This window comes from Passer montanus, unplaced genomic scaffold (assembly GCF_014805655.1).
Source record: "Passer montanus isolate IOZ18808 unplaced genomic scaffold, ASM1480565v1 scaffold11, whole genome shotgun sequence".
NCBI classification, from domain to species: Eukaryota; Metazoa; Chordata; class Aves; order Passeriformes; family Passeridae; genus Passer; species Passer montanus.
This window is the reverse complement of record NW_024357613.1, coordinates 10,340,954-10,353,073: the sequence shown is the minus strand read 5'-3', so window position 1 is coordinate 10,353,073 and position 12,120 is coordinate 10,340,954. Positions and strand designations below refer to the sequence as shown.

The window sequence follows — 12,120 nt, the reverse complement described above, 5'->3', positions numbered from 1 at the left end:
GGTCAGGCTGACTCCTCATGTCAACAAGATTCAATCCCCCATTGCCATCACAGCAGGATTGTGCTCCAAAACTGGCTCTTCTTCAGTACCCTCTCTCTGTACCTGTTAATACACGTTAATATTGATTAATGCACTCACCACATATGGTGTAGGCACTTATCTTACTCCCCATCCACCTGGGATACACATTAATCAACAGTACAGCATGGTATAGTATGTCATGTCTCATTGCTTAAAGATTTTCCTACTCCCTTATGTTGTTTTTAAATTGAAGAAAACTAAGTGCTCAGACAGAAGTAATAGATCAGTATAACTAGATTTGTCTTAATACACCCCAGATGGATTTGCCCAGAAAAGTTTAACAGAAAATCTTTTTCAGAATACAAAAAAATTCTGAGGAGTTATATCACTGAGGATTGCTTTCCATAGAAAAAGCCAAAAAGGCTCTTTGTTCTGTTCCCATGACTCCCACAAGATAAAGACATTTTTTCTCCCAATCCTCCGTTAAAAACAAGATAAAAATTTTTCACTGTGAGGTGTGTTCAGACACTGGAACAGGTCTAAACCTCTCTGAACCCAGGGAGGTTGCAGATGCCCCAGCCCTGGTGGTGGAACAGGTCTAAACCTCTCTGAACCCAGGGAGGTTGCAGATGCCCCAACCCTGGTGATATTCAAAGCCAGGCTGGATAAAGCCTTGAGCAACTTGGTCAAGTGGGAAATGTCCCTGCACATGGCAGCGAGGTTGGGACCAGGTGATCTTTAAAACCATAGCAACTCCTAAACATTCTATGATTTTATGATTAATTTACTGGCTTCAGAAAGACAGCATTTCACCTTCCCAAAATTTTAGTTTCTGAAACGGTAATAGGTTATGGGCTAAGTACTGCTCTAGCTTAGTTCAGCTGAGCCCAGAGATGGTGGCACTCAGTTTCCCTGATGCTGGACACCAGAAGTCAGTGCCTGGTCTGAGTGGCCAGCTCTGCAGTGGACACAGAGGAATGGGTGCCACCTGAGATACCCATTTAGATTTATTTTAAGGTTTAAAATCAACTCCTAGAGCTGCTCTATTGATTAGAAGTTATTGATTCATTGTAAAATAGCTTAGACAGCACATTACCTCTGGGAAAAGTTGGACTCTGGGACCTGGAGCTTAGAGGAAAAAGAAACATGATGGAGAATTATTTCAGTTGTGTTTGGTGTAACAGTCTTCAAATATATAAAAATTCATATTCAGTAGACATAAAGGAATTAAATAAGTCAAATTTTCACAGAAGCCTCATTCACAGAACACAAGACAAAAGGGCTCATGGACCAAACAGCAGCTCCTTCCAGTGTGAGTGGTTTCTGGTTTGAATTATTGTGTTACAGGTCATATGAATAGTTCACACATCTAACTGATCACTAAATCATTATTGTTAGTGGTCTTGGTGTAAAGTGAGAACAGAAGTGGTGGAAACTATCCTTTGATCAATGTATTTTCTTGGGGTACTAGTGACAAGAATGAAACAGTAAGAGCTGAAGGTGATAACCAGAGGTTTTGCACTGTGTTCAGTATTGTCTGACCTCTTGGGTGCAGCAAATTTCTTTTTACATTTGTTTTGGAAATGATGAACAAAAATATGTCTTTCCTTACTTAAGATATTTCTGAGCTTAGGCACAACCTAATAATAACATTTTAATGTGCTTACACAAAATGGGAAGGTTTTTGTTGTTCATGTAGTCCTTATCATACCATTTTATAACTTCTGAATGCAAGTTATACGGCCCATTAATGTATTTTTTGAAACTTTCTTTTTCAAACAAGCCCACAGTTTCCTTGTTTTTTCAAAAGATGTCAATATGCCTTGCATATTATTGGCACTACATGAATATCAGATAGAAACTATGATTTTCTTACATTGACTGCATATTAGATGCTGTGTGATAAAGGATACAGCCAGGCCTTCTGAGCATTGCAAATGTGGCTTGTGATGCAAAGAGTGAGTCCAGAATAACTTTAATGCAGGAAGTATTTTGATGCATTATGAAAAGTTTTTTTCATGGAATTATACTTTCCAGAGTATTTATGCAGAGCCTTCATCTTTAAGCAACTGTATAAACAATAAATAATCCTTCTCATCAGTGTCACTACATCCTATTGAATAAGTCCCCAAGGCACTATAAATAAAGGTTATCTTGCAATCATTAATAGTAAACAGAAGAAAGATTTCTTCACTGACTTTTATGAAGTTTTCAGTAGTGTTTAAATTTGATTCGGCATTTTTGATAGTGGCATCGTGTTTGCCTGCCTGCCTGATATGTTCAAAGACAAGGAAGTTTGTTAGGTCCACACATCCCCCAGGTTTCTATAAGATTTCAGAGCTTGGTGGGCTGTTTGTTAATATCACTGCAATTTAGTGCTCTCTAGGGTACATTTGAAACTGCAATTGCCTTGAAATGTGTCAGAACTGTACCTAGACATGCCTATAGGACGTAAACAGGGCAACCTGCTCTTGCTCTAACCAAAGAGGGCTTATTCAGGTTCAGGACATCTTAGGTGGCTTTTAGCCAGCTCAAAGTAATACAAAATCATAGAGTATTTTGACTTAAAAAGGACCTTAAAGAACATCTTGTTCCAATCCCCCTGCCATGGGCAGGGACACGTTCGACTAGACCCAGTTGCTCAGGTCCCCATCCTGGCTTCCTCACTTATTCCTCTCTGTGGTTCACTCACTCACTGGTGATAAAGACCCTCACTTCTTTGGATGTAAAATCTGTTTTGTCTTTTTCGGATCATGCCTGCTGGTAGCCTGTGTGGAAGGCTTTCCCCAGTCCTACCTGAGCAGTGGCTTTGAGGCACCATGGTTGAATCTCCAGCCCCTGCTCAGCATCATGCTTTGAGTAAATCTTTGCCACTGCTGTCACTGGAACATTATACTTGTTGCATTTCCTAGTTGCATGTTTCTCATGATAGAATATTTTTGTTTCCCAGCAGTGATACATGCAAGAGAAACTAAGCTCAAACAAAGGAGGAAACTGAAAAACACCCCAGAAGGATATTAATCAGACAAGACATGAGTAACCTGAAGAGGTGAGTTATAAATTTCCACGTTCAGAGGACACTGCTTGCCTTGTACCTTTCCAACTTGTTAGTGCCACTGCTGATCCAAGCAGTATTTCTGGCAATTCTCATTAGGATTCTCCTGCCCAAAGTCAATGGACTGCCTGTATCACAGAGCACAAGGACTAAACTTAGCTTTGCACTGCATATTCTAAAAATATGTTTGAAATGCTATCCATTCGTAAGAGCAAAGGAATCAACAAAATAGCCTTTGCAGGACCTATTCTGATATGAACTCTTCCCATGACCTGTATATCATGAAAATCTGATACCTCTGGGAGAAGTAACCTGAAATGCTTCATAAATATTTTTAGGAATTAATAAAAGGCATAACTTTTCAAGGGCTCCAAACATCAATCAGTCCCATTGTCTTTTATTAGCTTTGGAGAAGAATTTTATAGTAGTATTTTACTTCTAAATTAAGAATATTTTTTAAAAGTGAAAACAAAGCAAAACATGAACAGAAAGTTGAAGTCTAGAAATATTCTGATTTGTTGCAGCAGCAAAAATTTGTGTGTTAGCAGAGGCTCATGTTGGGTTGTTAGGCCCTATGCTTTTGTCATGCTTTGTCTCTCTCTGTTTAAATTAAATCCCAAAGCTACTGTTGGGTCGATTTTGGGTAGAGCAGAAGTGGCATAAAGCCAGTTTTTCTCAGTTGAGAAAATACATTCCATGTGTGATAATGTCTTTTTAAAAAAGACACTATCAATAAAGTAATCAGTAAACTAAAAAACATCAAGGTAGATTCGATAATCACACCAGAGAGTTTACTAATGCATAGCAAACCTGTCTGCTCCTCATGAGATCATCACAATAGACCTGATGTTTTTTGGTTCTAATTTTATGTCAGCATGAGCTCTGTTCTCTCTGTTCAATACAGCACTCTTCATACTGACAAAGTGGAAATGGCATCTATCCAAACACACTGGTTCAATGAGCCTTGGTTTTGATGACCTTATGCCTTGTTGACCTGGTTTAACTGTGGTAAGTTTATTGTTGGCTTCAAAGCAGTTAAATGTAGTCTGAAAGCCTTTTCTTGTTTACTGCTTCTTTTTTTCCCCTTCCTCTTTTTTTCCTTCTCATTGTAAAAAAAAAAAAAAACAAACAAAAAAGAAAAAAACGACCCAAAAAACTATGTCAAGGACAAACACTTAGGTTATAGATTTTTTCTTTTCTATTACTGTTTTTATTACAAGGTAACCCTGAAGGCCTTTTCATTTTTTTGATTGTTTAAAGAGGCTTCATGAAAACATGACATCTCAGATGTAGAGATAGGTATCTTTCAACTGAGTGAAAGATTCCATTTGCCAAGGGTCTACTACAGTAAGATCCTAAGGAATTAAAAAAAATTGAAAGAGTCAGTAAGGTTTTAGTGGAATTTGATAGGAGGCCCCATACAAATATCCAGATGAAACTCTAGCCAATTATTCTGTGCTGAATATTATGCCCTGATGAAAATAAAATACCTGAGTTTAATCTTTCATTCAGAGTAAAGATTTGTAGTATAATGACCTGATTTAGCTGAAAAAAGAAAAAAATAAGTAAGTCTGACAGCTGAGAACAGAAGGGGGATTAATCTCAAAAGCTCCTAGTCTTTGTTTCCCATCCTTTCATTATTATTCAATCAGAGCAAAGAAAGGACTAGTTGCCCTGACACAGCTCCGATTGCATTGCTCAGAGAAGGGGAGAGGCATGTTGGAGAGAGATATTTTATTATTTACAGAATGAGGACCTGAGAAGAAACTGGAGAGCAAAGGAGCCATTTGGTCCACCTTTAGGTCTGCCTGGGGCTTTGGGCAAAGGCAGGCTGACAGCCATCAGCAGGTGCAGCAAGGGCAGCTGTAGGTAGGCACAACAGGGTGGGATGTCTCACAAGGTGCAGGGTGCAGTAACTCACCAAATGCATCATTACCCCACTTTTCAGTCTACATTTTACCTCCAATGTGCACATGAAGAGAAGGGAGGTGCTGTGACATACATTGGAGTGCTGTCTGCTTTTCTGATGTCTTTGATGGTGGCTCTTCTTGGCAAGTAACATGATCCCAACTCTCATTCCACTTGTGATATTTACCATCATGAGCTCCAGTACAAACCCTAAATGCCAGTGGCTGCTGCAAGTCAGACTGCTGTGCATCTACTCACTCCAGCTGACCAGAATTGCACTCAAAAGTACCATGATGTACCTTGTACTTACACCAGCTGTTTGAATCAATGCTTTAGTCTGCTAGGCTTTAGTTTCTGCAGTAATACTGGAACAAATATTCAAAGTATCGTTAAAGATCTGGAGGATGATGAGGAGATGAATTGACAGCCATTACAGATTTTCCGAAATCAGGTTATGTCAGTCGTCTAATTTCCTTCTGGAACCAAATAATAACTACCCTTATAGATAAGAGAGAAACAGGCTATGACATGCTGCTTTCTCCTGACAAATTCTGATTTTATCTCTCATGACATTTCATAAACTAGCTAAGAAAGCACTCTACAGATTATAATAAGACTAGTTGCACTCTCTTTGGAAAACTGCATTTAAAAAAGTTTTTAAAGCTCACTCTCACTTTTCAGTGTTTTTTGTGAACTTTCATAAGATATCAACATTTAAGGAGCATACTGTAGGACAGGATTAGTCTTGAGAAAGAGTTTTACACATTAAAGATGCAGTCTAAGGCAGCAGTTCGACAAGAAGAATTTCAAGATATTATGCTTGGACAGGAATAATCTTCTTACACCCACAGAGAGAGAGAATAAGAGGCTGGATAATTGAGTATCCTCCTCACTGGAGAATAAGAGGTTAGGCTGAATCTCCCGTCACAGTGAATCACCTACTGAACAGGATAAGAAAAAAGTAATTTTGTTGTGAGTTAATAGGTTGGTTACACAGGAGTATTACCTGTAGGGTATTTGAAATCATCTTCTGGTCTATAAAGTCTTGGTAAAGGTTTATTTAGAATATTATTTCCAGTTTTGAGTACTAACTTTTAACAAATACCTGGCTCAACTGGAGAGATTACTGAAAACAACAATTGTAGGAGCAGAAAATGTGATTTATAAAGAAAGGCTTAAGAAATTGGGATGGTTAAGTAAAGAATGAAAAACACTAGCAGGAAACATAACAGTCTTTGCACAACTCAAAGGAGGGAGTAAAACTGTTCCTTTCACATTCTACTGATAGAATGAGAAATTACAGTCTTTAACTGGTGTAATGAGGATTCCTGCTGAAAGTTAGGAATAATATAATGGGAGTAAAGACAGGAAAGCTTTAGCACAATCTGTGAAAGATTGTGGAATCTCCACGTGAAGAACTTGTCTGTCAGGCATGGCTTGAGTATAGTTCAGTGAGGAGAAGGATTAGATGTACTCTTGAGGTATGGTTTTCTATAACTTTTTTCTGAGTCTGTTCTTGTTTTCCTTTCAAGATGAGATTCCTTCTCAAAAGCAACTGTGAGGTGAAAGACATTATTTAGCAGAAAAAAGAGAGTAAGTTGACTTGATTTCCACTTACATGCTCATGATCACCTCTCACGTGCTCAAAATGGATTTTTTACATCCTGTGTGAGCCTGTGGTGTTGGCTGAGAATAGTAGGTAGACTTCAAAATACCCCTGCCCTGCTTGAAAATGCTTACGAAATTTGATGAGTTTTATTGTATACACAGCACAGTTTCCAGTGAGATAGAAATCAACATGGTATTTTCAAAAAATGTTACTGCTTTGGAAAACCTCAGGCTTTGGTTCATCTTGAGACACTCATTTGCCTTAAACTATGCTCTACAGCAGAACAGTGCAAGAAATTGTTTGCACTTAGGTGAGTGTTGCCTTTGCTGACTGTAATTCAACTTCCAAAAGAAAGTTTCAACTGTCCTCACTGTAATCTTCTTACTCTCAAGGTTCTAGGCTAGGAATACATTGGCATACAACTTATGATCCAAAAAGTTTTCTTGTTAATAAGTTTTCCTGTTAAATTGCAGGTTTGTAAGGTCTAGGTGCAAACACTTGGGTGTTTAACCATTTCATCAGAAAACTCTGAGCTCTATTGCTAGGATTGTTGATTTTGGCTGGTAATTGCAATCAAAGTGGAATAATTAAAAAAAGCAGCAGTGGTTCAAAATGATTGCCAGTTGTAATTACAAACCAAAATCAGAATCCTACAGCCTACTGGCACCATCTGTTTTTTTCCCCTCACTGTGGCTACAGTTCCCCCATTTTCTCTTTTCACTCAGCACTGGATACCTTCTACTTCCTGCTTGACCCATTTGCAGGGCATCAGGGCTGGGATCTTCCAGGGGCTGTTGCTAGCAGGATGTCTCCCATTACAGGCGTTCTACTTGTGTATATGGGGTTTGTCATGCCTCCTCCCAATAACCTGTCATGGAAAGAATGCTTCTTGTTGAAAGAAACATTAGGTAGCCAACTGAGTTGATTAAAAACTTTCATTGTTGTTTGTTAAACTGACAGCTGGAAAATTGATTCTCAGTTAAGAGTTCTAATTTCCATTACTGGGTATCTAACTCCTGTTTGAAAAGAATTCCGGTTTTTCATTTAATAACTTGAATATATATATATATTTTTGGCTTATGTGTCACATACTAGATTTGCATAATGAGATTTGAAAGCATGTCCAGAGGTAAAGAGCCCCTAAAATATCCTAGATTGTGTTGAAGGAGACAAGGAGACATTTACATATAGAAGCCAGAAGAGGGTGAAGAAAATCTTCTTTATGGTTGTTAAATTTTCTGCCAGTTTACAGTATCATCTACTTTGACATTTCGTCATGTGCTATGGAGGCAAAACATAATTATAACATAGAATATTGCAAACAAATGAGCCCAAAGCATAACTTCAGAAGAAGCAAAAGTAAAATATTTTTGAATATAATTAGTCGCACTGGTCAGGGGCTGTAGTGTAATCTCCTTCAGCTTCCCAAGTATTCCATTCCTAGGCTTGTACCTAATTTGAAGTTCAACCTTATGCTGTCTGGAAAAGTAAACATCTGTGTTGGTGAACTAGTTTGGTCAGGATAGGGTTAATAATTTAGTAGTAGCCAGGAGGGGCATTATATTATATGACACTATCTTGCACTTGCCAGGGGCAGAAGTAAGAGACCAGCATTTTTGGGGTCAAGGCTGGTATTTTGTTGCAATTTTTCTGTGTAAGTTGTTTCTTTGTCTTATACCTTTTGTTAAGAATGTTGTTGGTTACTGTTGTTACCGTTTATTATCTTATCTCATTGCTGTTTCTTGTAAATTGTTCCTATCTCAGCCTGTAAATTTCACCCTTTTGTTCCTCCAGTTCTGAACTCTGAACTCCATCCCCTGAGTGGGAAGGGGGAGGGCATGGGGCAGGGAGCAAGCAGGTGTCTGCTGTGTTGAGAAAGTCTTGTCTGGGGGATGAAAGTACTAAATTGGGGAATGCTGTTCCTAAGACACAACAATTGCTTTCCAGTGATTTTTCACTAACTTTGGTGATGTAAGAGAAAGTATATACTTCTTATCATGTTTAAATTCTTTCATAAATTTTCAGGAGAATGAAGTAACTGGAAAATCACTTAGATTTTCTGACTGCTTATGACTCAGTACGCTTATGACGAAGGTGCTCACTAGTCAAGACATCCTCTCAGATAAAAGATTTGTTGATCAATATAATCTGCAGAGATATAAGACCTTACCTGTAACCTCTTCAGTTTGAAAGTGAAGAAGCAGATTACCACACCCAAGCTGCAAGTCTGTAGATGGTACTGAAAATCACATTTTTCAAGATGGAAATGAACTACAGAACTGTGATACTGTCTGGGGAAAAGAACATAATCTTCTGTGGTACAAAGAATTTGGTTGGCATATTTTGTAATCTTTTGTGGAATATCTAACATTACAATACAATGTCAAGAAGTGGTTGAACAGCTGTCAGGGCAAGAATATATCTGTAAACAAACAAAAAAATTGGTGGATATCTAGTGAACAGAGGTATGTGTATTGCAGGTGTACCATCTTCCTGTTATGAAAACCAATCTCAACAAACAGTGTGAACAGCTGTCAGGGCAAGAATATATCTGTAAACAAACAAAAAAATTGGTGGATATCTTTGAACAGAGTTATGTGTATTGCAGCTGTACCATCTTCCTGTTATGAAAAACAATCTCAACAAACAGTATTTTGTTAGAATTAAACATTCTTATTATCTTTACCTACTATTTTATGTTAGGAATTGGAACTTTATTTTTAAAATCCCAATATAGGGAAGAAATAACAGTAATGAGGTTAGATTTGGTAATTTCTTATAAATGATGAACAGGATCCTGTATACATTTGAAATAGAACTGATTGAAATTCATTCTGGTTTTCTCCCATTAATCTTAATTGTAATTCTGTATTTCACTTTAATAGGTTGCTAGATTTTAGGAAGCTGTGTTATTGTTCTTACGTACTTGATTGGTTTTTAATTGATGAAGTTTTTCTGAGTTCTGCATGTGGAAAGGAATGTGAACACTGCCATTTTCTATATGGGTGTTTATAGGCCAAGCAGGATTGCTACGATTCAAAGTAAGCAGGGACAATGCAGAAAGTTCTGCTAAAGAGCAGACTTCTGTACCTGGGATAAATTTGATGGAAGGCTTTCTTTTTTTTTTTTTTTTTTTTTTTTTGTAGTAAAACATTTTAAAACAAAAATAGATATTCTTTCTACAATGAACAGGGTACTTGTAAAACAAACTGACCAAATGGCACATGCATTGCTTCAGAAAACTGTGCTCATGTTTTTAATGTCCAGAAAGAAGACTGGCTTTTGTAATGCAGAACTGGAAGGACAAAAATCTCACCCTTTCTGCTTTCACTGACTTCAAGGAGAATCAAGCGTTCTCCACACCTTTCAGGATTGAATCCTTTGTAAACCTGCTCATGATTAATATATGTTATGAATATCTATTAAATGTTACAGTAGGTTGATAACACCCAGCCATATCACTCATTTATTAAAAGAAACTGTTCAGTCAAAGTCTGGATAGGGAGGTGAGAGAGCAACTCAGCTGTACTTAGATTGATGATACTTCTAAAAATTGTCCAAGCATGTGTGGAAGAACCTGTCAAAGTAAGAGTTTAATAAATGAGAAAGTGAAGGACAGGTAACTTTCCCAATATACAAAAGTTGTGCACATGCCTGTGCATGCTTCATTTATTCCCTGCTCCCTAGCAGGTAAACAACACAGAAAGAGAGTCTGTTTCCCATTTTTGAGCTAGATTGTCTGGAAAAGAATTTTGCCAAGTCAGTTATCACTGGGGCTACAGCAGCATGCTGCATGGCATCACTGAAGGCTGCTTTTGCATCAGCAGATTTCCACCAAACTCAGCGTAGTGGTTCTTGCCTGTTGCTCCAAGAAACTGCTCTGGTCTTCTGGGCATCATCAGCCACAGCAGGATTTGCCCCTGGGAGGACAGGTGGCTTCTGAAGAGAGAGAGAGAGAGAGGGAGGATGGGGAAGGGAGGGCAAGGAAGCAGGGAGAGATACAGACCAGAGCCTGGGGAGCAACTGAGCCTGTGGAGTTGCCTGCTCCAGGCAGCCTCACCCTTCCTCCACAGTGACAGTAGCAATCCTAATGTTATAGGAAATTTACACTTTTCAGGATCTGTTGCCCAAGTTAATTGATAATTTTGCCCTTTTTTTGGGGTGCTGTCCTTGTATACACCAGAACTGGTAAGGTACCATAGCACTATAAAATTCTCAAAGGCAACAAGATATGCTGTCTGCCAAAAGATTTTCCTCCCTACTGATAGTTTGGAGTTGTTTGTGGTGAATATCTGGTAAACTAGAAGCGTAATACATTTTGAAAAAGAATGTGCCTAATAGAGGGATTGAAAACTGCTTTTAGCTACTTGCCTGATGTGGAACCGTCATCTTAACTCCAGGTTTTGATTGTGTAAGTCTCTGAGAACAAAATATAAAGGACTTGAAAATAGCACTCCAGCTGAAAAAGACTGTTGGCTGAGAAGCTCTTAGTGCCTGAGTACTCCATAAAGAGTCTTTCCTGTTCAGTCATCTGCTTTCATTTCTCCCTCATAGCTATAGAAGCCATTCCCTTTGTAATTACAAAAAAGGGGCTTGACGCAGCCCACATTTCTAATAAACTGCTACAATGCTTCTTTATCAGCTGTTTGTTTCACCATCAACCTCTTGTTTCACCACCAACCTCTTGTTTCACAACATAATTCTTATGTAACACTCCTGGTAGGTTACTGAGTAAACATCTGGGAGTACTACCTGTTCTGTATTCCTCATTGCCATTTTGACATTATCAGTACTTACATGACTGCAGCTCGGGCATCTTTGCTTAGTAAGTGAGCTATATATTTTCTATTGTAAAATGTTGTATTGGTAGATCTGGAGATCCAAGATTTTTTGGGAATGAAATTGCAAAGGCTGAGTGCTTTTTGTGCTTTAATGTCTGTTTTTGACACTGTGGTTGATACCTGGTATCTGACTTAGTATGAAATGTTAGGTGGCTGACTGGAGCTGCTACCCTCCAGATGGTTGTGATTATCTGTGTTCTGGTGTGTGTACAATAAGGAAGCATTGTGGAAGCTGGCTGTGGTTAACCTGGTACTTACTGCCCTTTAAAAGGGGAAGGATGCTCTCAGGGCCATAAGAGCACCCAGTGCCTCTGTTGCCATTATCACCCATGCATGCCCTGCCTATGGATAAGGAGTTCCTTATTTTCAGATATTTTCCATATCCTTATTTCAGAACAGGTCCTCACTTCTGACTCAGAAATGTTGAAGGTTGCTCAGAGTCTTTCTGTCTTGACTTCCTGATGGGATTTTCTGGAGGGATCTCAGATCTGTGCTGCAGTCAGATCTCTGCCTGCTCCCAAAAAGGTCTTCCTGCATGGACTCCAGGTCTGACTCATTCACTTTGCCTGATGGTCCCTGGATGGTTGATAGCTGCCACAGTCACTGAGCTCCCTCCTCTCAGATGTGGTGGGTCAGCACCCTGGTAGAAGAGGACACTGGCTGTTCTGTGTCCCCTTGGCTCCTGG

The 12,120-nt window shown here is 38.8% G+C and overlaps 1 long non-coding RNA gene across 1 annotated transcript in view; it reads left to right on the top strand.

Annotated features, from left to right (window-relative positions):
- Positions 1-4,080, top strand: part of LOC120512433 — a 52,594-nt gene extending 48,514 nt beyond the window's left edge. Inside the window, exons 2-3 of the long non-coding RNA XR_005630006.1 lie at positions 2,972-3,070; positions 3,981-4,080. This is a non-coding gene — a long non-coding RNA (uncharacterized LOC120512433). The remainder of the gene's footprint in view (positions 1-2,971; positions 3,071-3,980) is intronic.
- Positions 4,081-12,120: the final 8,040 nt, after the last annotated feature.